This window comes from Rhinoderma darwinii, unplaced genomic scaffold (genome assembly GCF_050947455.1).
Source record: "Rhinoderma darwinii isolate aRhiDar2 unplaced genomic scaffold, aRhiDar2.hap1 Scaffold_2999, whole genome shotgun sequence".
NCBI classification, from domain to species: Eukaryota; Metazoa; Chordata; class Amphibia; order Anura; family Rhinodermatidae; genus Rhinoderma; species Rhinoderma darwinii.
This window is the reverse complement of record NW_027463271.1, coordinates 1-23,720: the sequence shown is the minus strand read 5'-3', so window position 1 is coordinate 23,720 and position 23,720 is coordinate 1. Positions and strand designations below refer to the sequence as shown.

At 46.8% G+C, this 23,720-nt stretch overlaps 11 non-coding genes and 1 pseudogene across 11 annotated transcripts; all 12 read left to right on the top strand.

The window, feature by feature from the left end:
• The first annotated feature begins 773 nt into the window (after positions 1-773).
• LOC142704062 (U2 spliceosomal RNA) lies at positions 774-964 on the top strand. Its single transcript, XR_012867746.1, has one exon. It is a non-coding gene; the product is annotated as a U2 spliceosomal RNA (small nuclear RNA).
• Positions 965-2,246: 1,282 nt separating this feature from the next.
• On the top strand, positions 2,247-2,437 carry LOC142704061 (U2 spliceosomal RNA). The gene has a single exon (XR_012867745.1). It is a non-coding gene; the product is annotated as a U2 spliceosomal RNA (small nuclear RNA).
• Positions 2,438-3,719: 1,282 nt separating this feature from the next.
• LOC142704060 (U2 spliceosomal RNA) lies at positions 3,720-3,910 on the top strand. Its single transcript, XR_012867744.1, has one exon. It is a non-coding gene; the product is annotated as a U2 spliceosomal RNA (small nuclear RNA).
• A 1,282-nt stretch (positions 3,911-5,192) lies between these two features.
• Positions 5,193-5,383, top strand: LOC142704059 (U2 spliceosomal RNA). Its single transcript, XR_012867743.1, has one exon. It is a non-coding gene; the product is annotated as a U2 spliceosomal RNA (small nuclear RNA).
• A 1,282-nt stretch (positions 5,384-6,665) lies between these two features.
• On the top strand, positions 6,666-6,856 carry LOC142704072 (U2 spliceosomal RNA). Its single transcript, XR_012867753.1, has one exon. It is a non-coding gene; the product is annotated as a U2 spliceosomal RNA (small nuclear RNA).
• Positions 6,857-8,138: 1,282 nt separating this feature from the next.
• On the top strand, positions 8,139-8,329 carry LOC142704071 (U2 spliceosomal RNA). The gene has a single exon (XR_012867752.1). It is a non-coding gene; the product is annotated as a U2 spliceosomal RNA (small nuclear RNA).
• A 1,282-nt stretch (positions 8,330-9,611) lies between these two features.
• On the top strand, positions 9,612-9,802 carry LOC142704070 (U2 spliceosomal RNA). Its single transcript, XR_012867751.1, has one exon. It is a non-coding gene; the product is annotated as a U2 spliceosomal RNA (small nuclear RNA).
• A 6,835-nt stretch (positions 9,803-16,637) lies between these two features.
• LOC142704064 (U2 spliceosomal RNA) lies at positions 16,638-16,829 on the top strand. The gene has a single exon (XR_012867748.1). It is a non-coding gene; the product is annotated as a U2 spliceosomal RNA (small nuclear RNA).
• Positions 16,830-18,111: 1,282 nt separating this feature from the next.
• Positions 18,112-18,253, top strand: LOC142704067 (U2 spliceosomal RNA; annotated as a pseudogene).
• A 1,312-nt stretch (positions 18,254-19,565) lies between these two features.
• LOC142704063 (U2 spliceosomal RNA) lies at positions 19,566-19,756 on the top strand. The gene has a single exon (XR_012867747.1). It is a non-coding gene; the product is annotated as a U2 spliceosomal RNA (small nuclear RNA).
• A 1,282-nt stretch (positions 19,757-21,038) lies between these two features.
• LOC142704068 (U2 spliceosomal RNA) lies at positions 21,039-21,229 on the top strand. The gene has a single exon (XR_012867750.1). It is a non-coding gene; the product is annotated as a U2 spliceosomal RNA (small nuclear RNA).
• Positions 21,230-22,511: 1,282 nt separating this feature from the next.
• Positions 22,512-22,702, top strand: LOC142704057 (U2 spliceosomal RNA). Its single transcript, XR_012867742.1, has one exon. It is a non-coding gene; the product is annotated as a U2 spliceosomal RNA (small nuclear RNA).
• Positions 22,703-23,720: the final 1,018 nt, after the last annotated feature.

The following is a 23,720-nucleotide window of genomic DNA, read 5'->3' as shown; positions in this document are numbered from 1 at the left end:
CAACAAACCCTTGCTTGCCTACAAAGAGAGCAGCAATTTGGATTTGTTACTATGTTACCTGGAAGAATAACAAACTGTGCAAGGATGGAGGTTGTAGGAGCAAAGAGAAGTTGTCTGTAAAGTTGGTGGATGCCTATTTTCCATTTTGCAGTCCCTTGTCTCCCTCTTGTGGCCTCCTGGAGGCAAATAAATGTGCAAAAAAAAGACAGCCTGGCGGCCGGCTGTTGCAGTGTTGCCCTCTCAGGCAACACTGAGTGACTGACTGAGCCTCACAGTCTTATATAAAGTTCAGACGGAACTTTGCACGTGTCATAGTGGAGCCCTCAGGATTCCAGAGCCAGCTTTCTGACATCATAATGGGGCCTGCCTCAGAGATAAAAGCCTGGGCCCAGGCAGTGTTGTTCAGTGCTGCTCAGCAGGCAGCACAGGACTGGATTAAAGCTGATACAAGGTGTGAAGGAACAAGGGGTGGCTGTGGGCATGCACTTGCTGCCGCTGCCAGTGTTTATCTGCATGGCAGGAGGGCATTTGGGCGTTGCCAGGAAGGCGTTTTTATGTAGATTCCTCCTCTTTCAGCACTGCATTGTGGTGCAAGCAAAAGAAGCAAATCCTGTCTGGCTTCCTCTCCGGCCTTTATTCACCTCCCGCTTAGTAGCTGTAAATGTGTGTGAGCCTGCAGGGCCCCATGGAATTGCCTAGGAGTAGGCTGAATCGCTGCAAGGGGTGAACAGCAGTATGGGACAGGCTCGGGCAAGGCAAGGGCCGCTCGGGTTATCGCTTCTCGGCCTTTTGGCTAAGATCAAGTGTAGTATCTGTTCTTATCAGTTTAATATCTGATACGTCCCCTATCTGGGGACCATATATTAAATGGATTTTTAGAACAGGGAGATGGAAATAGAGCTTGCTCTGTCCACTCCACGCATTGACCTGGTATTGCAGTATTTCCAGGACCGGTGCACCCTTCCCTTATGTGTTGACTAAAATCAGATTCCAAAAGTGTTTTTTCTCTTTGCCATTGTTTCTGTCTTTCTGAAGGGATCTCCCCTTTTAATCCCATTATTTCAACACCTGTTGGACAATGCATTTGTACAGTCATGTGTGATAATGAGCTCATTTATTAAATGCAATTAATGAATACATTGCCACCTCTTGTTGTGTGTGTGTGTGTGTGTGTCTTCTGTGTTTCTGTGTTTCCGGCATTTCACATTGGAACAGCTCATTCACCTTCCTTGTCTTCTCTCCGCCCTCCCTCCCTCCCTCCTAGGTAAGTTAAAGAGCTGCACCTGAGCCAGCCACTGATTGATGCAGCACCACAGTCAAATAGTGGAGTGGAGTGGAGTAGGGGAACAGCAAACAGCCATTAAAGCAGCCAGCCGCCTACCCGCCACAATGGACCTACCTGTGTACACTAGGTGGATGTGATGGAATGTACTGTCGTCCCTACATTTCAAGAAGAAGTAAGAATTGCAGTTGCAACAAACCCTTGCTTGCCTACAAAGAGAGCAGCAATTTGGATTTGTTACTATGTTACCTGGAAGAATAACAAACTGTGCAAGGATGGAGGTTGTAGGAGCAAAGAGAAGTTGTCTGTAAAGTTGGTGGATGCCTATTTTCCATTTTGCAGTCCCTTGTCTCCCTCTTGTGGCCTCCTGGAGGCAAATAAATGTGCAAAAAAAAGACAGCCTGGCGGCCGGCTGTTGCAGTGTTGCCCTCTCAGGCAACACTGAGTGACTGACTGAGCCTCACAGTCTTATATAAAGTTCAGACGGAACTTTGCACGTGTCATAGTGGAGCCCTCAGGATTCCAGAGCCAGCTTTCTGACATCATAATGGGGCCTGCCTCAGAGATAAAAGCCTGGGCCCAGGCAGTGTTGTTCAGTGCTGCTCAGCAGGCAGCACAGGACTGGATTAAAGCTGATACAAGGTGTGAAGGAACAAGGGGTGGCTGTGGGCATGCACTTGCTGCCGCTGCCAGTGTTTATCTGCATGGCAGGAGGGCATTTGGGCGTTGCCAGGAAGGCGTTTTTATGTAGATTCCTCCTCTTTCAGCACTGCATTGTGGTGCAAGCAAAAGAAGCAAATCCTGTCTGGCTTCCTCTCCGGCCTTTATTCACCTCCCGCTTAGTAGCTGTAAATGTGTGTGAGCCTGCAGGGCCCCATGGAATTGCCTAGGAGTAGGCTGAATCGCTGCAAGGGGTGAACAGCAGTATGGGACAGGCTCGGGCAAGGCAAGGGCCGCTCGGGTTATCGCTTCTCGGCCTTTTGGCTAAGATCAAGTGTAGTATCTGTTCTTATCAGTTTAATATCTGATACGTCCCCTATCTGGGGACCATATATTAAATGGATTTTTAGAACAGGGAGATGGAAATAGAGCTTGCTCTGTCCACTCCACGCATTGACCTGGTATTGCAGTATTTCCAGGACCGGTGCACCCTTCCCTTATGTGTTGACTAAAATCAGATTCCAAAAGTGTTTTTTCTCTTTGCCATTGTTTCTGTCTTTCTGAAGGGATCTCCCCTTTTAATCCCATTATTTCAACACCTGTTGGACAATGCATTTGTACAGTCATGTGTGATAATGAGCTCATTTATTAAATGCAATTAATGAATACATTGCCACCTCTTGTTGTGTGTGTGTGTGTGTGTGTCTTCTGTGTTTCTGTGTTTCCGGCATTTCACATTGGAACAGCTCATTCACCTTCCTTGTCTTCTCTCCGCCCTCCCTCCCTCCCTCCTAGGTAAGTTAAAGAGCTGCACCTGAGCCAGCCACTGATTGATGCAGCACCACAGTCAAATAGTGGAGTGGAGTGGAGTAGGGGAACAGCAAACAGCCATTAAAGCAGCCAGCCGCCTACCCGCCACAATGGACCTACCTGTGTACACTAGGTGGATGTGATGGAATGTACTGTCGTCCCTACATTTCAAGAAGAAGTAAGAATTGCAGTTGCAACAAACCCTTGCTTGCCTACAAAGAGAGCAGCAATTTGGATTTGTTACTATGTTACCTGGAAGAATAACAAACTGTGCAAGGATGGAGGTTGTAGGAGCAAAGAGAAGTTGTCTGTAAAGTTGGTGGATGCCTATTTTCCATTTTGCAGTCCCTTGTCTCCCTCTTGTGGCCTCCTGGAGGCAAATAAATGTGCAAAAAAAAGACAGCCTGGCGGCCGGCTGTTGCAGTGTTGCCCTCTCAGGCAACACTGAGTGACTGACTGAGCCTCACAGTCTTATATAAAGTTCAGACGGAACTTTGCACGTGTCATAGTGGAGCCCTCAGGATTCCAGAGCCAGCTTTCTGACATCATAATGGGGCCTGCCTCAGAGATAAAAGCCTGGGCCCAGGCAGTGTTGTTCAGTGCTGCTCAGCAGGCAGCACAGGACTGGATTAAAGCTGATACAAGGTGTGAAGGAACAAGGGGTGGCTGTGGGCATGCACTTGCTGCCGCTGCCAGTGTTTATCTGCATGGCAGGAGGGCATTTGGGCGTTGCCAGGAAGGCGTTTTTATGTAGATTCCTCCTCTTTCAGCACTGCATTGTGGTGCAAGCAAAAGAAGCAAATCCTGTCTGGCTTCCTCTCCGGCCTTTATTCACCTCCCGCTTAGTAGCTGTAAATGTGTGTGAGCCTGCAGGGCCCCATGGAATTGCCTAGGAGTAGGCTGAATCGCTGCAAGGGGTGAACAGCAGTATGGGACAGGCTCGGGCAAGGCAAGGGCCGCTCGGGTTATCGCTTCTCGGCCTTTTGGCTAAGATCAAGTGTAGTATCTGTTCTTATCAGTTTAATATCTGATACGTCCCCTATCTGGGGACCATATATTAAATGGATTTTTAGAACAGGGAGATGGAAATAGAGCTTGCTCTGTCCACTCCACGCATTGACCTGGTATTGCAGTATTTCCAGGACCGGTGCACCCTTCCCTTATGTGTTGACTAAAATCAGATTCCAAAAGTGTTTTTTCTCTTTGCCATTGTTTCTGTCTTTCTGAAGGGATCTCCCCTTTTAATCCCATTATTTCAACACCTGTTGGACAATGCATTTGTACAGTCATGTGTGATAATGAGCTCATTTATTAAATGCAATTAATGAATACATTGCCACCTCTTGTTGTGTGTGTGTGTGTGTGTGTCTTCTGTGTTTCTGTGTTTCCGGCATTTCACATTGGAACAGCTCATTCACCTTCCTTGTCTTCTCTCCGCCCTCCCTCCCTCCCTCCTAGGTAAGTTAAAGAGCTGCACCTGAGCCAGCCACTGATTGATGCAGCACCACAGTCAAATAGTGGAGTGGAGTGGAGTAGGGGAACAGCAAACAGCCATTAAAGCAGCCAGCCGCCTACCCGCCACAATGGACCTACCTGTGTACACTAGGTGGATGTGATGGAATGTACTGTCGTCCCTACATTTCAAGAAGAAGTAAGAATTGCAGTTGCAACAAACCCTTGCTTGCCTACAAAGAGAGCAGCAATTTGGATTTGTTACTATGTTACCTGGAAGAATAACAAACTGTGCAAGGATGGAGGTTGTAGGAGCAAAGAGAAGTTGTCTGTAAAGTTGGTGGATGCCTATTTTCCATTTTGCAGTCCCTTGTCTCCCTCTTGTGGCCTCCTGGAGGCAAATAAATGTGCAAAAAAAAGACAGCCTGGCGGCCGGCTGTTGCAGTGTTGCCCTCTCAGGCAACACTGAGTGACTGACTGAGCCTCACAGTCTTATATAAAGTTCAGACGGAACTTTGCACGTGTCATAGTGGAGCCCTCAGGATTCCAGAGCCAGCTTTCTGACATCATAATGGGGCCTGCCTCAGAGATAAAAGCCTGGGCCCAGGCAGTGTTGTTCAGTGCTGCTCAGCAGGCAGCACAGGACTGGATTAAAGCTGATACAAGGTGTGAAGGAACAAGGGGTGGCTGTGGGCATGCACTTGCTGCCGCTGCCAGTGTTTATCTGCATGGCAGGAGGGCATTTGGGCGTTGCCAGGAAGGCGTTTTTATGTAGATTCCTCCTCTTTCAGCACTGCATTGTGGTGCAAGCAAAAGAAGCAAATCCTGTCTGGCTTCCTCTCCGGCCTTTATTCACCTCCCGCTTAGTAGCTGTAAATGTGTGTGAGCCTGCAGGGCCCCATGGAATTGCCTAGGAGTAGGCTGAATCGCTGCAAGGGGTGAACAGCAGTATGGGACAGGCTCGGGCAAGGCAAGGGCCGCTCGGGTTATCGCTTCTCGGCCTTTTGGCTAAGATCAAGTGTAGTATCTGTTCTTATCAGTTTAATATCTGATACGTCCCCTATCTGGGGACCATATATTAAATGGATTTTTAGAACAGGGAGATGGAAATAGAGCTTGCTCTGTCCACTCCACGCATTGACCTGGTATTGCAGTATTTCCAGGACCGGTGCACCCTTCCCTTATGTGTTGACTAAAATCAGATTCCAAAAGTGTTTTTTCTCTTTGCCATTGTTTCTGTCTTTCTGAAGGGATCTCCCCTTTTAATCCCATTATTTCAACACCTGTTGGACAATGCATTTGTACAGTCATGTGTGATAATGAGCTCATTTATTAAATGCAATTAATGAATACATTGCCACCTCTTGTTGTGTGTGTGTGTGTGTGTGTCTTCTGTGTTTCTGTGTTTCCGGCATTTCACATTGGAACAGCTCATTCACCTTCCTTGTCTTCTCTCCGCCCTCCCTCCCTCCCTCCTAGGTAAGTTAAAGAGCTGCACCTGAGCCAGCCACTGATTGATGCAGCACCACAGTCAAATAGTGGAGTGGAGTGGAGTAGGGGAACAGCAAACAGCCATTAAAGCAGCCAGCCGCCTACCCGCCACAATGGACCTACCTGTGTACACTAGGTGGATGTGATGGAATGTACTGTCGTCCCTACATTTCAAGAAGAAGTAAGAATTGCAGTTGCAACAAACCCTTGCTTGCCTACAAAGAGAGCAGCAATTTGGATTTGTTACTATGTTACCTGGAAGAATAACAAACTGTGCAAGGATGGAGGTTGTAGGAGCAAAGAGAAGTTGTCTGTAAAGTTGGTGGATGCCTATTTTCCATTTTGCAGTCCCTTGTCTCCCTCTTGTGGCCTCCTGGAGGCAAATAAATGTGCAAAAAAAAGACAGCCTGGCGGCCGGCTGTTGCAGTGTTGCCCTCTCAGGCAACACTGAGTGACTGACTGAGCCTCACAGTCTTATATAAAGTTCAGACGGAACTTTGCACGTGTCATAGTGGAGCCCTCAGGATTCCAGAGCCAGCTTTCTGACATCATAATGGGGCCTGCCTCAGAGATAAAAGCCTGGGCCCAGGCAGTGTTGTTCAGTGCTGCTCAGCAGGCAGCACAGGACTGGATTAAAGCTGATACAAGGTGTGAAGGAACAAGGGGTGGCTGTGGGCATGCACTTGCTGCCGCTGCCAGTGTTTATCTGCATGGCAGGAGGGCATTTGGGCGTTGCCAGGAAGGCGTTTTTATGTAGATTCCTCCTCTTTCAGCACTGCATTGTGGTGCAAGCAAAAGAAGCAAATCCTGTCTGGCTTCCTCTCCGGCCTTTATTCACCTCCCGCTTAGTAGCTGTAAATGTGTGTGAGCCTGCAGGGCCCCATGGAATTGCCTAGGAGTAGGCTGAATCGCTGCAAGGGGTGAACAGCAGTATGGGACAGGCTCGGGCAAGGCAAGGGCCGCTCGGGTTATCGCTTCTCGGCCTTTTGGCTAAGATCAAGTGTAGTATCTGTTCTTATCAGTTTAATATCTGATACGTCCCCTATCTGGGGACCATATATTAAATGGATTTTTAGAACAGGGAGATGGAAATAGAGCTTGCTCTGTCCACTCCACGCATTGACCTGGTATTGCAGTATTTCCAGGACCGGTGCACCCTTCCCTTATGTGTTGACTAAAATCAGATTCCAAAAGTGTTTTTTCTCTTTGCCATTGTTTCTGTCTTTCTGAAGGGATCTCCCCTTTTAATCCCATTATTTCAACACCTGTTGGACAATGCATTTGTACAGTCATGTGTGATAATGAGCTCATTTATTAAATGCAATTAATGAATACATTGCCACCTCTTGTTGTGTGTGTGTGTGTGTGTGTCTTCTGTGTTTCTGTGTTTCCGGCATTTCACATTGGAACAGCTCATTCACCTTCCTTGTCTTCTCTCCGCCCTCCCTCCCTCCCTCCTAGGTAAGTTAAAGAGCTGCACCTGAGCCAGCCACTGATTGATGCAGCACCACAGTCAAATAGTGGAGTGGAGTGGAGTAGGGGAACAGCAAACAGCCATTAAAGCAGCCAGCCGCCTACCCGCCACAATGGACCTACCTGTGTACACTAGGTGGATGTGATGGAATGTACTGTCGTCCCTACATTTCAAGAAGAAGTAAGAATTGCAGTTGCAACAAACCCTTGCTTGCCTACAAAGAGAGCAGCAATTTGGATTTGTTACTATGTTACCTGGAAGAATAACAAACTGTGCAAGGATGGAGGTTGTAGGAGCAAAGAGAAGTTGTCTGTAAAGTTGGTGGATGCCTATTTTCCATTTTGCAGTCCCTTGTCTCCCTCTTGTGGCCTCCTGGAGGCAAATAAATGTGCAAAAAAAAGACAGCCTGGCGGCCGGCTGTTGCAGTGTTGCCCTCTCAGGCAACACTGAGTGACTGACTGAGCCTCACAGTCTTATATAAAGTTCAGACGGAACTTTGCACGTGTCATAGTGGAGCCCTCAGGATTCCAGAGCCAGCTTTCTGACATCATAATGGGGCCTGCCTCAGAGATAAAAGCCTGGGCCCAGGCAGTGTTGTTCAGTGCTGCTCAGCAGGCAGCACAGGACTGGATTAAAGCTGATACAAGGTGTGAAGGAACAAGGGGTGGCTGTGGGCATGCACTTGCTGCCGCTGCCAGTGTTTATCTGCATGGCAGGAGGGCATTTGGGCGTTGCCAGGAAGGCGTTTTTATGTAGATTCCTCCTCTTTCAGCACTGCATTGTGGTGCAAGCAAAAGAAGCAAATCCTGTCTGGCTTCCTCTCCGGCCTTTATTCACCTCCCGCTTAGTAGCTGTAAATGTGTGTGAGCCTGCAGGGCCCCATGGAATTGCCTAGGAGTAGGCTGAATCGCTGCAAGGGGTGAACAGCAGTATGGGACAGGCTCGGGCAAGGCAAGGGCCGCTCGGGTTATCGCTTCTCGGCCTTTTGGCTAAGATCAAGTGTAGTATCTGTTCTTATCAGTTTAATATCTGATACGTCCCCTATCTGGGGACCATATATTAAATGGATTTTTAGAACAGGGAGATGGAAATAGAGCTTGCTCTGTCCACTCCACGCATTGACCTGGTATTGCAGTATTTCCAGGACCGGTGCACCCTTCCCTTATGTGTTGACTAAAATCAGATTCCAAAAGTGTTTTTTCTCTTTGCCATTGTTTCTGTCTTTCTGAAGGGATCTCCCCTTTTAATCCCATTATTTCAACACCTGTTGGACAATGCATTTGTACAGTCATGTGTGATAATGAGCTCATTTATTAAATGCAATTAATGAATACATTGCCACCTCTTGTTGTGTGTGTGTGTGTGTGTGTCTTCTGTGTTTCTGTGTTTCCGGCATTTCACATTGGAACAGCTCATTCACCTTCCTTGTCTTCTCTCCGCCCTCCCTCCCTCCCTCCTAGGTAAGTTAAAGAGCTGCACCTGAGCCAGCCACTGATTGATGCAGCACCACAGTCAAATAGTGGAGTGGAGTGGAGTAGGGGAACAGCAAACAGCCATTAAAGCAGCCAGCCGCCTACCCGCCACAATGGACCTACCTGTGTACACTAGGTGGATGTGATGGAATGTACTGTCGTCCCTACATTTCAAGAAGAAGTAAGAATTGCAGTTGCAACAAACCCTTGCTTGCCTACAAAGAGAGCAGCAATTTGGATTTGTTACTATGTTACCTGGAAGAATAACAAACTGTGCAAGGATGGAGGTTGTAGGAGCAAAGAGAAGTTGTCTGTAAAGTTGGTGGATGCCTATTTTCCATTTTGCAGTCCCTTGTCTCCCTCTTGTGGCCTCCTGGAGGCAAATAAATGTGCAAAAAAAAGACAGCCTGGCGGCCGGCTGTTGCAGTGTTGCCCTCTCAGGCAACACTGAGTGACTGACTGAGCCTCACAGTCTTATATAAAGTTCAGACGGAACTTTGCACGTGTCATAGTGGAGCCCTCAGGATTCCAGAGCCAGCTTTCTGACATCATAATGGGGCCTGCCTCAGAGATAAAAGCCTGGGCCCAGGCAGTGTTGTTCAGTGCTGCTCAGCAGGCAGCACAGGACTGGATTAAAGCTGATACAAGGTGTGAAGGAACAAGGGGTGGCTGTGGGCATGCACTTGCTGCCGCTGCCAGTGTTTATCTGCATGGCAGGAGGGCATTTGGGCGTTGCCAGGAAGGCGTTTTTATGTAGATTCCTCCTCTTTCAGCACTGCATTGTGGTGCAAGCAAAAGAAGCAAATCCTGTCTGGCTTCCTCTCCGGCCTTTATTCACCTCCCGCTTAGTAGCTGTAAATGTGTGTGAGCCTGCAGGGCCCCATGGAATTGCCTAGGAGTAGGCTGAATCGCTGCAAGGGGTGAACAGCAGTATGGGACAGGCTCGGGCAAGGCAAGGGCCGCTCGGGTTATCGCTTCTCGGCCTTTTGGCTAAGATCAAGTGTAGTATCTGTTCTTATCAGTTTAATATCTGATACGTCCCCTATCTGGGGACCATATATTAAATGGATTTTTAGAACAGGGAGATGGAAATAGAGCTTGCTCTGTCCACTCCACGCATTGACCTGGTATTGCAGTATTTCCAGGACCGGTGCACCCTTCCCTTATGTGTTGACTAAAATCAGATTCCAAAAGTGTTTTTTCTCTTTGCCATTGTTTCTGTCTTTCTGAAGGGATCTCCCCTTTTAATCCCATTATTTCAACACCTGTTGGACAATGCATTTGTACAGTCATGTGTGATAATGAGCTCATTTATTAAATGCAATTAATGAATACATTGCCACCTCTTGTTGTGTGTGTGTGTGTGTGTGTCTTCTGTGTTTCTGTGTTTCCGGCATTTCACATTGGAACAGCTCATTCACCTTCCTTGTCTTCTCTCCGCCCTCCCTCCCTCCCTCCTAGGTAAGTTAAAGAGCTGCACCTGAGCCAGCCACTGATTGATGCAGCACCACAGTCAAATAGTGGAGTGGAGTGGAGTAGGGGAACAGCAAACAGCCATTAAAGCAGCCAGCCGCCTACCCGCCACAATGGACCTACCTGTGTACACTAGGTGGATGTGATGGAATGTACTGTCGTCCCTACATTTCAAGAAGAAGTAAGAATTGCAGTTGCAACAAACCCTTGCTTGCCTACAAAGAGAGCAGCAATTTGGATTTGTTACTATGTTACCTGGAAGAATAACAAACTGTGCAAGGATGGAGGTTGTAGGAGCAAAGAGAAGTTGTCTGTAAAGTTGGTGGATGCCTATTTTCCATTTTGCAGTCCCTTGTCTCCCTCTTGTGGCCTCCTGGAGGCAAATAAATGTGCAAAAAAAAGACAGCCTGGCGGCCGGCTGTTGCAGTGTTGCCCTCTCAGGCAACACTGAGTGACTGACTGAGCCTCACAGTCTTATATAAAGTTCAGACGGAACTTTGCACGTGTCATAGTGGAGCCCTCAGGATTCCAGAGCCAGCTTTCTGACATCATAATGGGGCCTGCCTCAGAGATAAAAGCCTGGGCCCAGGCAGTGTTGTTCAGTGCTGCTCAGCAGGCAGCACAGGACTGGATTAAAGCTGATACAAGGTGTGAAGGAACAAGGGGTGGCTGTGGGCATGCACTTGCTGCCGCTGCCAGTGTTTATCTGCATGGCAGGAGGGCATTTGGGCGTTGCCAGGAAGGCGTTTTTATGTAGATTCCTCCTCTTTCAGCACTGCATTGTGGTGCAAGCAAAAGAAGCAAATCCTGTCTGGCTTCCTCTCCGGCCTTTATTCACCTCCCGCTTAGTAGCTGTAAATGTGTGTGAGCCTGCAGGGCCCCATGGAATTGCCTAGGAGTAGGCTGAATCGCTGCAAGGGGTGAACAGCAGTATGGGACAGGCTCGGGCAAGGCAAGGGCCGCTCGGGTTATCGCTTCTCGGCCTTTTGGCAAGATCAGGTGTAGTATTTCTGCATCTGGTTTTGTTGGGAGGTGTCCGGGGTACCCTGCTCCTTGGCCTTGGGGGATCGTCTCTTTTCACAGAGAGACTTCACCCCCTTGCTGCTATTTGGGGAGTGGGCTTAGCCCCCGGACAACGAGTTGCGATCGCGCCTTACCCAAGAGGTCAACCGGCCTTGAGGCGTTTTTCTAAGAGCGTTCCGAGGGCGTTTATCGGGCTTCGTAGGTGTCTGGGGTACCCTAATCCTTGGCCTTGGGGGAGGGTTCCACTTAATTGTGGAATCTGAGCCCTTGCTGCTATAAGGGACAGGCTTAGCCCCCAGGCACTGAAAATGCCATATACATTTGGATTTGCATCCGGGGACACCCGGTTGCGCCAGTCCGTCCGCATCGAGGTGGAAGAAGGCCATCGCCAGCGGAAGAACCTTCGCTTCATTGTGGAGGTGATTCTGCTGGACTTCCTGGGGCTCAAGCGGGCGGACATCCTGTGTCTCAACGACCAGGAAAGCCGCGGTCGGTACACCGTATCCTTTACGGCCGCGGCATGTTGCGACAACATGCACAAAAGATTGTCTGATGCGGACCAGAGTGAGGAGCGGCTAAATGGACTGAACTTTTTATTCCTCTACGGGGAGGAAGAAGTCCCGCTCGTGATGTGCATGTTCAGTCCATTTGTCTCAGAGTGTGACATTGAAACCTTCCTCAGTCGTTACTGCAGGGAGGTCCGCTTCTCACATAAAATCTTGAACACCCAGAGCTTCTGGAATGGCAAAAGAAAATATTGGGTGAAGTTCCGCCAGGATCCCAATGGCATTGGAGGCTTACATCACCCACCCCAGAACTTTGCCATTGGGAAGAATCGAGGATTCCTATTTTACCCCCAGATGCCAATAGCCTGCCGGAACTGCTTGAGATATGGCCACACCAGAGAACATTGTGACCGGCCCCATGTGGTGCAGTGTAACAGGTGTGGCCAGGTTGGACACGTAGCGGCAAAATGCAGTTCCGAGGTGTTGTGCAATCTGTGCGGCATGACTGGGCATGCTTTTAAAGATTGCCCCCGCAGAGCGAAATCTGGGCCACCCAGACCAGGGCCAGAGCGGCAGTTTGCAACATGTGCAGACGCCGCTGGTAATGCCCCAAAACGAGCATTGACGACTGAGGGGTCCAGGCCAAAGTCCTTCACAGCTCCATCGGGGGGCCCACCGATGTCAGCCTCGAGGGACGGCCATAGGGATTCCACCGGGTCCAGGCAGAGCAGGAGGAATTCTGACTCTGCTGGACATAAGTTGACCGGCACCTCTGCAAACAGGTCCTCTGCTCCGCCTGCAGTGGACCCTGTTGAGGCAGTGGTTAGCGACAGGCGTCGTGGCTCCGTAGGTTCTGCAGTAGGACCTGACGCCTGTCCCAAGAGTGTGGGCATGGAGCGGAGACACTCTGTGTCAGACGAGGGCTCCATTAAGAAAACCCTAAAATATGCTGGATTGGAGCCTCGTTTTGACCATTTCCGGTCAACGGGGGGGTCGGAGCAAAGTTCCTCCACTGCGGTTGTGGAGGGGCTTGCGATGAAGGCTCCCCGTAAGCAGGCAAAGGTTGCCAAGAGCGATGGGACCTCACAGGCCCCTGTGCAGCTGCCCAGGAAGGACATCAGCGATATCTTCAGCCAGGGGCCAGAGATGGGTGAGAGCGACTTCGAGGAGATGGATAGGAGCCATTCTGCAAAGAGACAGCGAGAGGAAGAGGAGTCCGGAGTTCGGAGGAAAGCTGCCTATCGGAGTTCGGATGAGAGCAGTGTGGGGGTTGGAGCCGCCCACGTATCTGGCTCTGACCCTACCAACATCCAAGATTTATTGACCCCTCAAAAAGGGGGTCCAGACTCGCAGCTGATCTCCGAGTACGACTCTTCTGGTTCGGACCCTGACCTCAACTAAGACTATGTTGGTTCCTATCAAAGTCGCCTCACTAAATGTGAGGTCCCTAAAGAGCCCTGTCCGCAGGACTGCTTTATTTTCATTTTTAGAGACTGTGGACTTTGACCTTTGCCTGCTTCAAGAATGTGGAATCCCTAATGACTTGGAATATCAAGATTTAAAGATGGACTGGAAACTAGGCCCCTCAGTCTGGTCTGGTGGAAATGACTGTCGCTCTGCGGGGGTTGGATTGCTCTGCCGAGGTCGTTTTATCTCCATCCAAACAGTGACTGAAATCATGCCCGGCAGAGCTATTTTAATACATTTGCTTTTTAATGGAACTTTAATTCGTGTTTTAAACGTTTATGCCCCTCCTACCAAACAGGAGAGGGCAGAACTATTAGAGATTTTACCATTGTTTTGTGTTGGGTCTACCCCCCTGCTGGTGGGTGGTGATTTTAACTGTGTGCGAGATGGAGAACACCGCCAGGGTGGGGATTTTAATCGAAAAATTGACCGTACTTCTTACCTGCTCAAGAATTTTATTGGTGATTTTAAATTGAAAGATTGCTGGAGGGAACTCTTGCCTGCGGACCCAGGCCCCACCTGGTCCAATGGAAGAGTGAGCTCCAGAATTGATTTTATTTTCACTTCTAATAGTTTTATTCCCAAAAAATGTTTGCTTTTAACAAATATTTTATCTGATCACAAGCTCCTTTCAGTGCACCTGGAGCTAGAGGGAGAGCAAAAAGCTTGTAGGGGTCCCTGGAGACTAAACACCACACTCCTGGAGGACCCCATCATTAAAGAGGAGTTTGTGCGGACCTACCAGTGTTGGCAGTCCCATAGAGCGCCCAGTCAGCCTATGCTACACTGGTGGGAGGGCATTAAACCCAAAATCAGAGCTTTTTTTATTCGAGCAGGTAAGAAGAAAGCAAAAGAGAAAAAACAATGGTTTTATGTTCTTAATAAACGTTTACATGTACTTTTTAAATTGAAGGAGATTGGTATGGATGTTGATGATGATATCTTAAATCTTAAAGCTGAAATAAAATATGCCATAGAAGAGAAAGGGAAACAAATAATTTTTAATTCACATGTAAAGCACCTCGAGGATGGCGAGAAGTGTTCCCGGTTCTTCTTCAAAAAGGTAATGGATAAACGAGATGTCATTTTAAACCTTGAAGGAGAAACCACTATGGTCGGCATTTTAAATTCTGCTTTTAATTTCTACCAATCTCTTTTTAACAAGAAAAATATTGATCCTTCCTTTTTAGAACATGTTCTTAATTCCCTTGATGCCAAGCTAGATATTTTAGACCAGGAAGTTTTATCCCGTAATATTACCTTGGAGGAACTTTTATTTGCTTTTAAAAGTTTTTCTAATGGGAAAGCTCCTGGGGAAGATGGTCTGCCCATCGAATTTTATCATGCTTTTTGGGAAATTTTAAAGAATGACATGTTTTTATTGTATAAGGAAGTTTTTATTACTGAAGAGCTGCCCCCTTCCTGGAGGAGGGGGATTGTGTCCTTAATTTTTAAAAAAGGTGAGAGGGACCAGTTAAAAAACTGGCGCCCTATTACTCTTTTAAACGTTGATTGTAAAATTTTAGCTAAACTAATAACAATCCGTTTTAAACCTTTTATTCATAAATTAATCCATCCAAACCAGGTATGTGGGGTACCTGGGAGGTCAATTACTGAGTCCCTGAATATTTTACGTGACATCATTTGGTATTTTAAAGAAAGGGGTCAAAGCCTTGCTATTTTATCCTTAGATTTCGAGAAGGCTTTTGACCGGGTCTCCCATGAATATCTTTTTATGGTTCTTAAAAAGATGGCTGTTCCTGAAATTATTTTAACACGTATTAAGCTTTTATATCGATCCTGTTTTAGCCAAATTTCTATCAACGGATTTTTAACTAAAGGTGTTCCTCTTTTATCAGGGGTGAAACAGGGGTGCCCGTTGTCTCCGCTCCTTTTTATTTGTGCCATAGAACCTCTGTTCACCCTAATAAGAGATGATAAAGTCATCAGAGGCGTGCCCATACCTGGAGGAAGGGGGAACCAGGTAAAAATCCTAGGCTATATGGATGACGCCACCGTCCTATGCCCAGACGCCGCTTCTATGAGACGGGCATTGAGGAACACCGGCTTTTTTTGTGAAGCCTCTGGTTTTAAATTAAACGTTGATAAGTGTGACTGTTTTTATACTGGTGTATGGGATTCCTCTGTGACACCAGGAGTTAACATGCAGCAGGATCAGATAAAAATTTTAGGAATTGTTTTTAATCAAGAAAACGATGGGAGACCCAATTGGGATTCAGTAATTGCCAAAATGGAAAAAAAGGTTTTAATGTGGAATTTGAGAAATCTCACCATGGAGGGAAAAGTTTTAATAATTAAATCTGTTTTATTACCCATAATGCTTTATGTAGCTATGGTTTTCCCTCCAACAATTTTATATATTAAAAAAGTGACCAGGATCTGTTTTATGTTTTTATGGGGTTCCAAAATGGAAAAACTAAAACGTGATTTTATGTACAGATGTAAGGACAATGGCGGGAGAGATGTTCCTAACCTTTTTAACTTCTTTTACATTAAATACTTTTGCTTCTGTTTTAAAATGTATAATTCTGATGGTATTTTTAGCTACTTTTTAAAGTACGCTACGGGCATGATTTTTAAACGATGGTTTCGTGTCCCTTTGAATTCTCCTGTGCTTCTGTGTCCCCCAAAACAATATGCGGTGCTCGAAAAAACTGTCAGGCTCCTAGGTCTCCAAGAATTGGAGCCTGACATATTGGGGGACCAGAAAAAAGTGTCACTCTCCTGTAGGCGGCAGGAGGATACACTGGCAGTTTCAAATTTCTCACAGGCAAGGTCCAAGGTGGTGTGGCGGAACGTTTTCGGGAAATTTATGGCAAATGTGCACAAGGACCTTGCCTGGGCAATCGTTCACCAGTGCCTCCCTACTCGTGAATTCCAGCATAGGCGAGGACTGGTGGCGAGAGCCAAGTGCCCGAGAGACAGGTGTGGTGACGACGAGACGATAATGCACCTGTTTTGGAACTGCCCATATGCACAGGAGGTTTGGAGGAAGGTAGGCCCATTGCTGAAATGGGCCTGCGGTCTTAAAGATCTTAAATTTGAATACGTGTTTTATGGTCTTTTTAACTGCCCAAGTTTTAAACAGCAAATGGTCTGTTGGATCATTTTAAACTGTTTTAAGAATGCCATTTGGAAGGTTAGGAACATTCTGCTTTTTAAACATGATTTTATTGACGTTAAAAATTGTGTGAAATATGCCCTAAGTGAAATGTATATTTATTATCTTAGGGACAAAAAGCAGCTAGGGGTAAAAGAAGCAACATCCATGTGGTGTTTGCAAATGTGGAATACCATAACATTGTAAATAAAAATGGTTTTATTCTTTTATGTCTTTTATGCCCTGTATAAATTTTATCCTGCTATTGTTCTGTACTTTTATTATAACATCTGTATTAATGGTCTTATTATTATTACTTTTGTATTCATTTAAATGTATGAATATTCATGTATTATGCTGTTGATTTTATCTTGTGGTTTCAATTTTAAAAAAAAGTCTGTAAAATATATTATTTTTGCCAATAAAAAACTTTGTTGAAACCTTATCTGTTCTTATCAGTTTAATATCTGATACGTCCCCTATCTGGGGACCATATATTAAATGGATTTTTAGAACAGGGAGATGGAAATAGAGCTTGCTCTGTCCACTCCACGCATTGACCTGGTATTGCAGTATTTCCAGGACCGGTGCACCCTTCCCTTATGTGTTGACTAAAATCAGATTCCAAAAGTGTTTTTTCTCTTTGCCATTGTTTCTGTCTTTCTGAAGGGATCTCCCCTTTTAATCCCATTATTTCAACACCTGTTGGACAATGCATTTGTACAGTCATGTGTGATAATGAGCTCATTTATTAAATGCAATTAATGAATACATTGCCACCTCTTGTTGTGTGTGTGTGTGTGTGTGTCTTCTGTGTTTCTGTGTTTCCGGCATTTCACATTGGAACAGCTCATTCACCTTCCTTGTCTTCTCTCCGCCCTCCCTCCCTCCCTCCTAGGTAAGTTAAAGAGCTGCACCTGAGCCAGCCACTGATTGATGCAGCACCACAGTCAAATAGTGGAGTGGAGTGGAGTAGGGGAACAGCAAACAGCCATTAAAGCAGCCAGCCGCCTACCCGCCACAATGGACCTACCTGTGTACACTAGGTGGATGTGATGGAATGTACTGTCGTCCCTACATTTCAAGAAGAAGTAAGAATTGCAGTTGCAACAAACCCTTGCTTGCCTACAAAGAGAGCAGCAATTTGGATTTGTTACTATGTTACCTGGAAGAATAACAAACTGTGCAAGGATGGAGGTTGTAGGAGCAAAGAGAAGTTGTCTGTAAAGTTGGTGGATGCCTATTTTCCATTTTGCAGTCCCTTGTCTCCCTCTTGTGGCCTCCTGGAGGCAAATAAATGTGCAAAAAAAAGACAGCCTGGCGGCCGGCTGTTGCAGTGTTGCCCTCTCAGGCAACACTGAGTGACTGACTGAGCCTCACAGTCTTATATAAAGTTCAGACGGAACTTTGCACGTGTCATAGTGGAGCCCTCAGGATTCCAGAGCCAGCTTTCTGACATCATAATGGGGCCTGCCTCAGAGATAAAAGCCTGGGCCCAGGCAGTGTTGTTCAGTGCTGCTCAGCAGGCAGCACAGGACTGGATTAAAGCTGATACAAGGTGTGAAGGAACAAGGGGTGGCTGTGGGCATGCACTTGCTGCCGCTGCCAGTGTTTATCTGCATGGCAGGAGGGCATTTGGGCGTTGCCAGGAAGGCGTTTTTATGTAGATTCCTCCTCTTTCAGCACTGCATTGTGGTGCAAGCAAAAGAAGCAAATCCTGTCTGGCTTCCTCTCCGGCCTTTATTCACCTCCCGCTTAGTAGCTGTAAATGTGTGTGAGCCTGCAGGGCCCCATGGAATTGCCTAGGAGTAGGCTGAATCGCTGCAAGGGGTGAACAGCAGTATGGGACAGGCTCGGGCAAGGCAAGGGCCGCTCGGGTTATCGCTTCTCGGCCTTTTGGCTAAGATCAAGTGTAGTGCTTTAGGGTATTGCCTTGTTTCTTGGTCAGGAGGTGCCCTGGTACCCTTTTCCTTGGCCTGGGGGGATCGTCTCTTTCACAAGAGACTTCACCCCTCTGCTGCTATTGGGGAGGAGGATTAGTCCAGGGCAACGAGGAGCGATCACCCACCTGACACCTCGGTGTTGAAGGTCTATCCTGAAAACCATCAGAATGGAGGCCATACCGGAATATATGAGGACCAGGAATGCTGTTCGTTTTACGGTGACGGAACTGGAAAGGACCAAGAAAGACCTGCGTTTCCTGAGCGAAGATTTGTTGCTGGGACTGTTTCGGCTGAGCAAGGAGGACATACTGGCGGTAATGGACTACCCACAGAGAGGTGTCTATGACGTCACGTTCATCAATGAAGAAACGTATTTGAAGTTTTCGGTAAACTTGTTGAAGTCACGTGAAGATCCAAAGTTGGAAGGTGTGGTGTTGGTACCACACTTTTCTGTGTGGCAGCGTCTTGTGACCGTCAAGATGTACTCGCCATATGTTGAAGAGGAGGATATTAGTATATTCCTAGGGAAGTATTGCGAGAAAGTTGTGGAGAAAGGCAAAGTTCTGAATGAATTTGGCTTCTGGACCGGAAAATGGAGATTTTTTTGTTCAATGAAACTGGACAGAACTTCAGGAAAAATGGTAACCCCACCAGCTCGCTTTAAAATTGGAAACACGACTGGAGATTTGTTCTTTTCTGGAATGGACATTTTTTGCAGGAACTGTAAGAAATATGGGCACAATACAGCAGAATGTCAAAAGATTGTGTGTACAAAATGTTTGCATGAAGGCCACGACTATCAAGACTGCAAAGAGGAAAAGATTTGTAACATGTGTGGAGAGGGTGGGCATGTCTTCAGGATATGTCCAAAGAGACATAGAAGAGGAGTGCAACAAGAGAGTGGAGCAAGCAGGGAGAAAAGTAAACCGAATATTGAAGAGGTTTCTTCAGTAACGGAAAAAGTGGAGAATAGTGGAGGAGGAGGTATTAAAGATACTGATGTGGGCAAAGGTAAAATTGCTGAAAAAAGGAAAATTGGGAAAGCTAAAATATCTAAAGAAGAAAGTGAAGAAAGAGAGGATATAATAAGAGAGTCGATTAATTTACGGAAGAAGGCGGATGTAGAGGTTTTGCGTGGAATAATAGAGACGCATTTGACAAAACAATTTTTCCGTTTTATGGAAACATATAAAATACCACCTTGGTTGGTGGAAGAGGTCAAGAATGAATGGGATGGTAAACCCCTGAAGCAGGAACTATTGGAGATGCTTGCTGTTTGCGCGGTTAGAAAAGGCTTGGTGACATGATTTAAATGTTTCTGATGTCAGGACTTTGATGTTTTTTGTTCTTATCTGTTGTTCATGTTTTGCAAAATTCTTCTGATATAATGTATTGTATTTTCTGAATAATTCAATAAAAAAGTAAAAAATCTGTTCTTATCAGTTTAATATCTGATACGTCCCCTATCTGGGGACCATATATTAAATGGATTTTTAGAACAGGGAGATGGAAATAGAGCTTGCTCTGTCCACTCCACGCATTGACCTGGTATTGCAGTATTTCCAGGACCGGTGCACCCTTCCCTTATGTGTTGACTAAAATCAGATTCCAAAAGTGTTTTTTCTCTTTGCCATTGTTTCTGTCTTTCTGAAGGGATCTCCCCTTTTAATCCCATTATTTCAACACCTGTTGGACAATGCATTTGTACAGTCATGTGTGATAATGAGCTCATTTATTAAATGCAATTAATGAATACATTGCCACCTCTTGTTGTGTGTGTGTGTGTGTGTGTCTTCTGTGTTTCTGTGTTTCCGGCATTTCACATTGGAACAGCTCATTCACCTTCCTTGTCTTCTCTCCGCCCTCCCTCCCTCCCTCCTAGGTAAGTTAAAGAGCTGCACCTGAGCCAGCCACTGATTGATGCAGCACCACAGTCAAATAGTGGAGTGGAGTGGAGTAGGGGAACAGCAAACAGCCATTAAAGCAGCCAGCCGCCTACCCGCCACAATGGACCTACCTGTGTACACTAGGTGGATGTGATGGAATGTACTGTCGTCCCTACATTTCAAGAAGAAGTAAGAATTGCAGTTGCAACAAACCCTTGCTTGCCTACAAAGAGAGCAGCAATTTGGATTTGTTACTATGTTACCTGGAAGAATAACAAACTGTGCAAGGATGGAGGTTGTAGGAGCAAAGAGAAGTTGTCTGTAAAGTTGGTGGATGCCTATTTTCCATTTTGCAGTCCCTTGTCTCCCTCTTGTGGCCTCCTGGAGGCAAATAAATGTGCAAAAAAAAGACAGCCTGGCGGCCGGCTGTTGCAGTGTTGCCCTCTCAGGCAACACTGAGTGACTGACTGAGCCTCACAGTCTTATATAAAGTTCAGACGGAACTTTGCACGTGTCATAGTGGAGCCCTCAGGATTCCAGAGCCAGCTTTCTGACATCATAATGGGGCCTGCCTCAGAGATAAAAGCCTGGGCCCAGGCAGTGTTGTTCAGTGCTGCTCAGCAGGCAGCACAGGACTGGATTAAAGCTGATACAAGGTGTGAAGGAACAAGGGGTGGCTGTGGGCATGCACTTGCTGCCGCTGCCAGTGTTTATCTGCATGGCAGGAGGGCATTTGGGCGTTGCCAGGAAGGCGTTTTTATGTAGATTCCTCCTCTTTCAGCACTGCATTGTGGTGCAAGCAAAAGAAGCAAATCCTGTCTGGCTTCCTCTCCGGCCTTTATTCACCTCCCGCTTAGTAGCTGTAAATGTGTGTGAGCCTGCAGGGCCCCATGGAATTGCCTAGGAGTAGGCTGAATCGCTGCAAGGGGTGAACAGCAGTATGGGACAGGCTCGGGCAAGGCAAGGGCCGCTCGGGTTATCGCTTCTCGGCCTTTTGGCTAAGATCAAGTGTAGTATCTGTTCTTATCAGTTTAATATCTGATACGTCCCCTATCTGGGGACCATATATTAAATGGATTTTTAGAACAGGGAGATGGAAATAGAGCTTGCTCTGTCCACTCCACGCATTGACCTGGTATTGCAGTATTTCCAGGACCGGTGCACCCTTCCCTTATGTGTTGACTAAAATCAGATTCCAAAAGTGTTTTTTCTCTTTGCCATTGTTTCTGTCTTTCTGAAGGGATCTCCCCTTTTAATCCCATTATTTCAACACCTGTTGGACAATGCATTTGTACAGTCATGTGTGATAATGAGCTCATTTATTAAATGCAATTAATGAATACATTGCCACCTCTTGTTGTGTGTGTGTGTGTGTGTGTCTTCTGTGTTTCTGTGTTTCCGGCATTTCACATTGGAACAGCTCATTCACCTTCCTTGTCTTCTCTCCGCCCTCCCTCCCTCCCTCCTAGGTAAGTTAAAGAGCTGCACCTGAGCCAGCCACTGATTGATGCAGCACCACAGTCAAATAGTGGAGTGGAGTGGAGTAGGGGAACAGCAAACAGCCATTAAAGCAGCCAGCCGCCTACCCGCCACAATGGACCTACCTGTGTACACTAGGTGGATGTGATGGAATGTACTGTCGTCCCTACATTTCAAGAAGAAGTAAGAATTGCAGTTGCAACAAACCCTTGCTTGCCTACAAAGAGAGCAGCAATTTGGATTTGTTACTATGTTACCTGGAAGAATAACAAACTGTGCAAGGATGGAGGTTGTAGGAGCAAAGAGAAGTTGTCTGTAAAGTTGGTGGATGCCTATTTTCCATTTTGCAGTCCCTTGTCTCCCTCTTGTGGCCTCCTGGAGGCAAATAAATGTGCAAAAAAAAGACAGCCTGGCGGCCGGCTGTTGCAGTGTTGCCCTCTCAGGCAACACTGAGTGACTGACTGAGCCTCACAGTCTTATATAAAGTTCAGACGGAACTTTGCACGTGTCATAGTGGAGCCCTCAGGATTCCAGAGCCAGCTTTCTGACATCATAATGGGGCCTGCCTCAGAGATAAAAGCCTGGGCCCAGGCAGTGTTGTTCAGTGCTGCTCAGCAGGCAGCACAGGACTGGATTAAAGCTGATACAAGGTGTGAAGGAACAAGGGGTGGCTGTGGGCATGCACTTGCTGCCGCTGCCAGTGTTTATCTGCATGGCAGGAGGGCATTTGGGCGTTGCCAGGAAGGCGTTTTTATGTAGATTCCTCCTCTTTCAGCACTGCATTGTGGTGCAAGCAAAAGAAGCAAATCCTGTCTGGCTTCCTCTCCGGCCTTTATTCACCTCCCGCTTAGTAGCTGTAAATGTGTGTGAGCCTGCAGGGCCCCATGGAATTGCCTAGGAGTAGGCTGAATCGCTGCAAGGGGTGAACAGCAGTATGGGACAGGCTCGGGCAAGGCAAGGGCCGCTCGGGTTATCGCTTCTCGGCCTTTTGGCTAAGATCAAGTGTAGTATCTGTTCTTATCAGTTTAATATCTGATACGTCCCCTATCTGGGGACCATATATTAAATGGATTTTTAGAACAGGGAGATGGAAATAGAGCTTGCTCTGTCCACTCCACGCATTGACCTGGTATTGCAGTATTTCCAGGACCGGTGCACCCTTCCCTTATGTGTTGACTAAAATCAGATTCCAAAAGTGTTTTTTCTCTTTGCCATTGTTTCTGTCTTTCTGAAGGGATCTCCCCTTTTAATCCCATTATTTCAACACCTGTTGGACAATGCATTTGTACAGTCATGTGTGATAATGAGCTCATTTATTAAATGCAATTAATGAATACATTGCCACCTCTTGTTGTGTGTGTGTGTGTGTGTGTCTTCTGTGTTTCTGTGTTTCCGGCATTTCACATTGGAACAGCTCATTCACCTTCCTTGTCTTCTCTCCGCCCTCCCTCCCTCCCTCCTAGGTAAGTTAAAGAGCTGCACCTGAGCCAGCCACTGATTGATGCAGCACCACAGTCAAATAGTGGAGTGGAGTGGAGTAGGGGAACAGCAAACAGCCATTAAAGCAGCCAGCCGCCTACCCGCCACAATGGACCTACCTGTGTACACTAGGTGGATGTGATGGAATGTACTGTCGTCCCTACATTTCAAGAAGAAGTAAGAATTGCAGTTGCAACAAACCCTTGCTTGCCTACAAAGAGAGCAGCAATTTGGATTTGTTACTATGTTACCTGGAAGAATAACAAACTGTGCAAGGATGGAGGTTGTAGGAGCAAAGAGAAGTTGTCTGTAAAGTTGGTGGATGCCTATTTTCCATTTTGCAGTCCCTTGTCTCCCTCTTGTGGCCTCCTGGAGGCAAATAAATGTGCAAAAAAAAGACAGCCTGGCGGCCGGCTGTTGCAGTGTTGCCCTCTCAGGCAACACTGAGTGACTGACTGAGCCTCACAGTCTTATATAAAGTTCAGACGGAACTTTGCACGTGTCATAGTGGAGCCCTCAGGATTCCAGAGCCAGCTTTCTGACATCATAATGGGGCCTGCCTCAGAGATAAAAGCCTGGGCCCAGGCAGTGTTGTTCAGTGCTGCTCAGCAGGCAGCACAGGACTGGATTAAAGCTGATACAAGGTGTGAAGGAACAAGGGGTGGCTGTGGGCATGCACTTGCTGCCGCTGCCAGTGTTTAT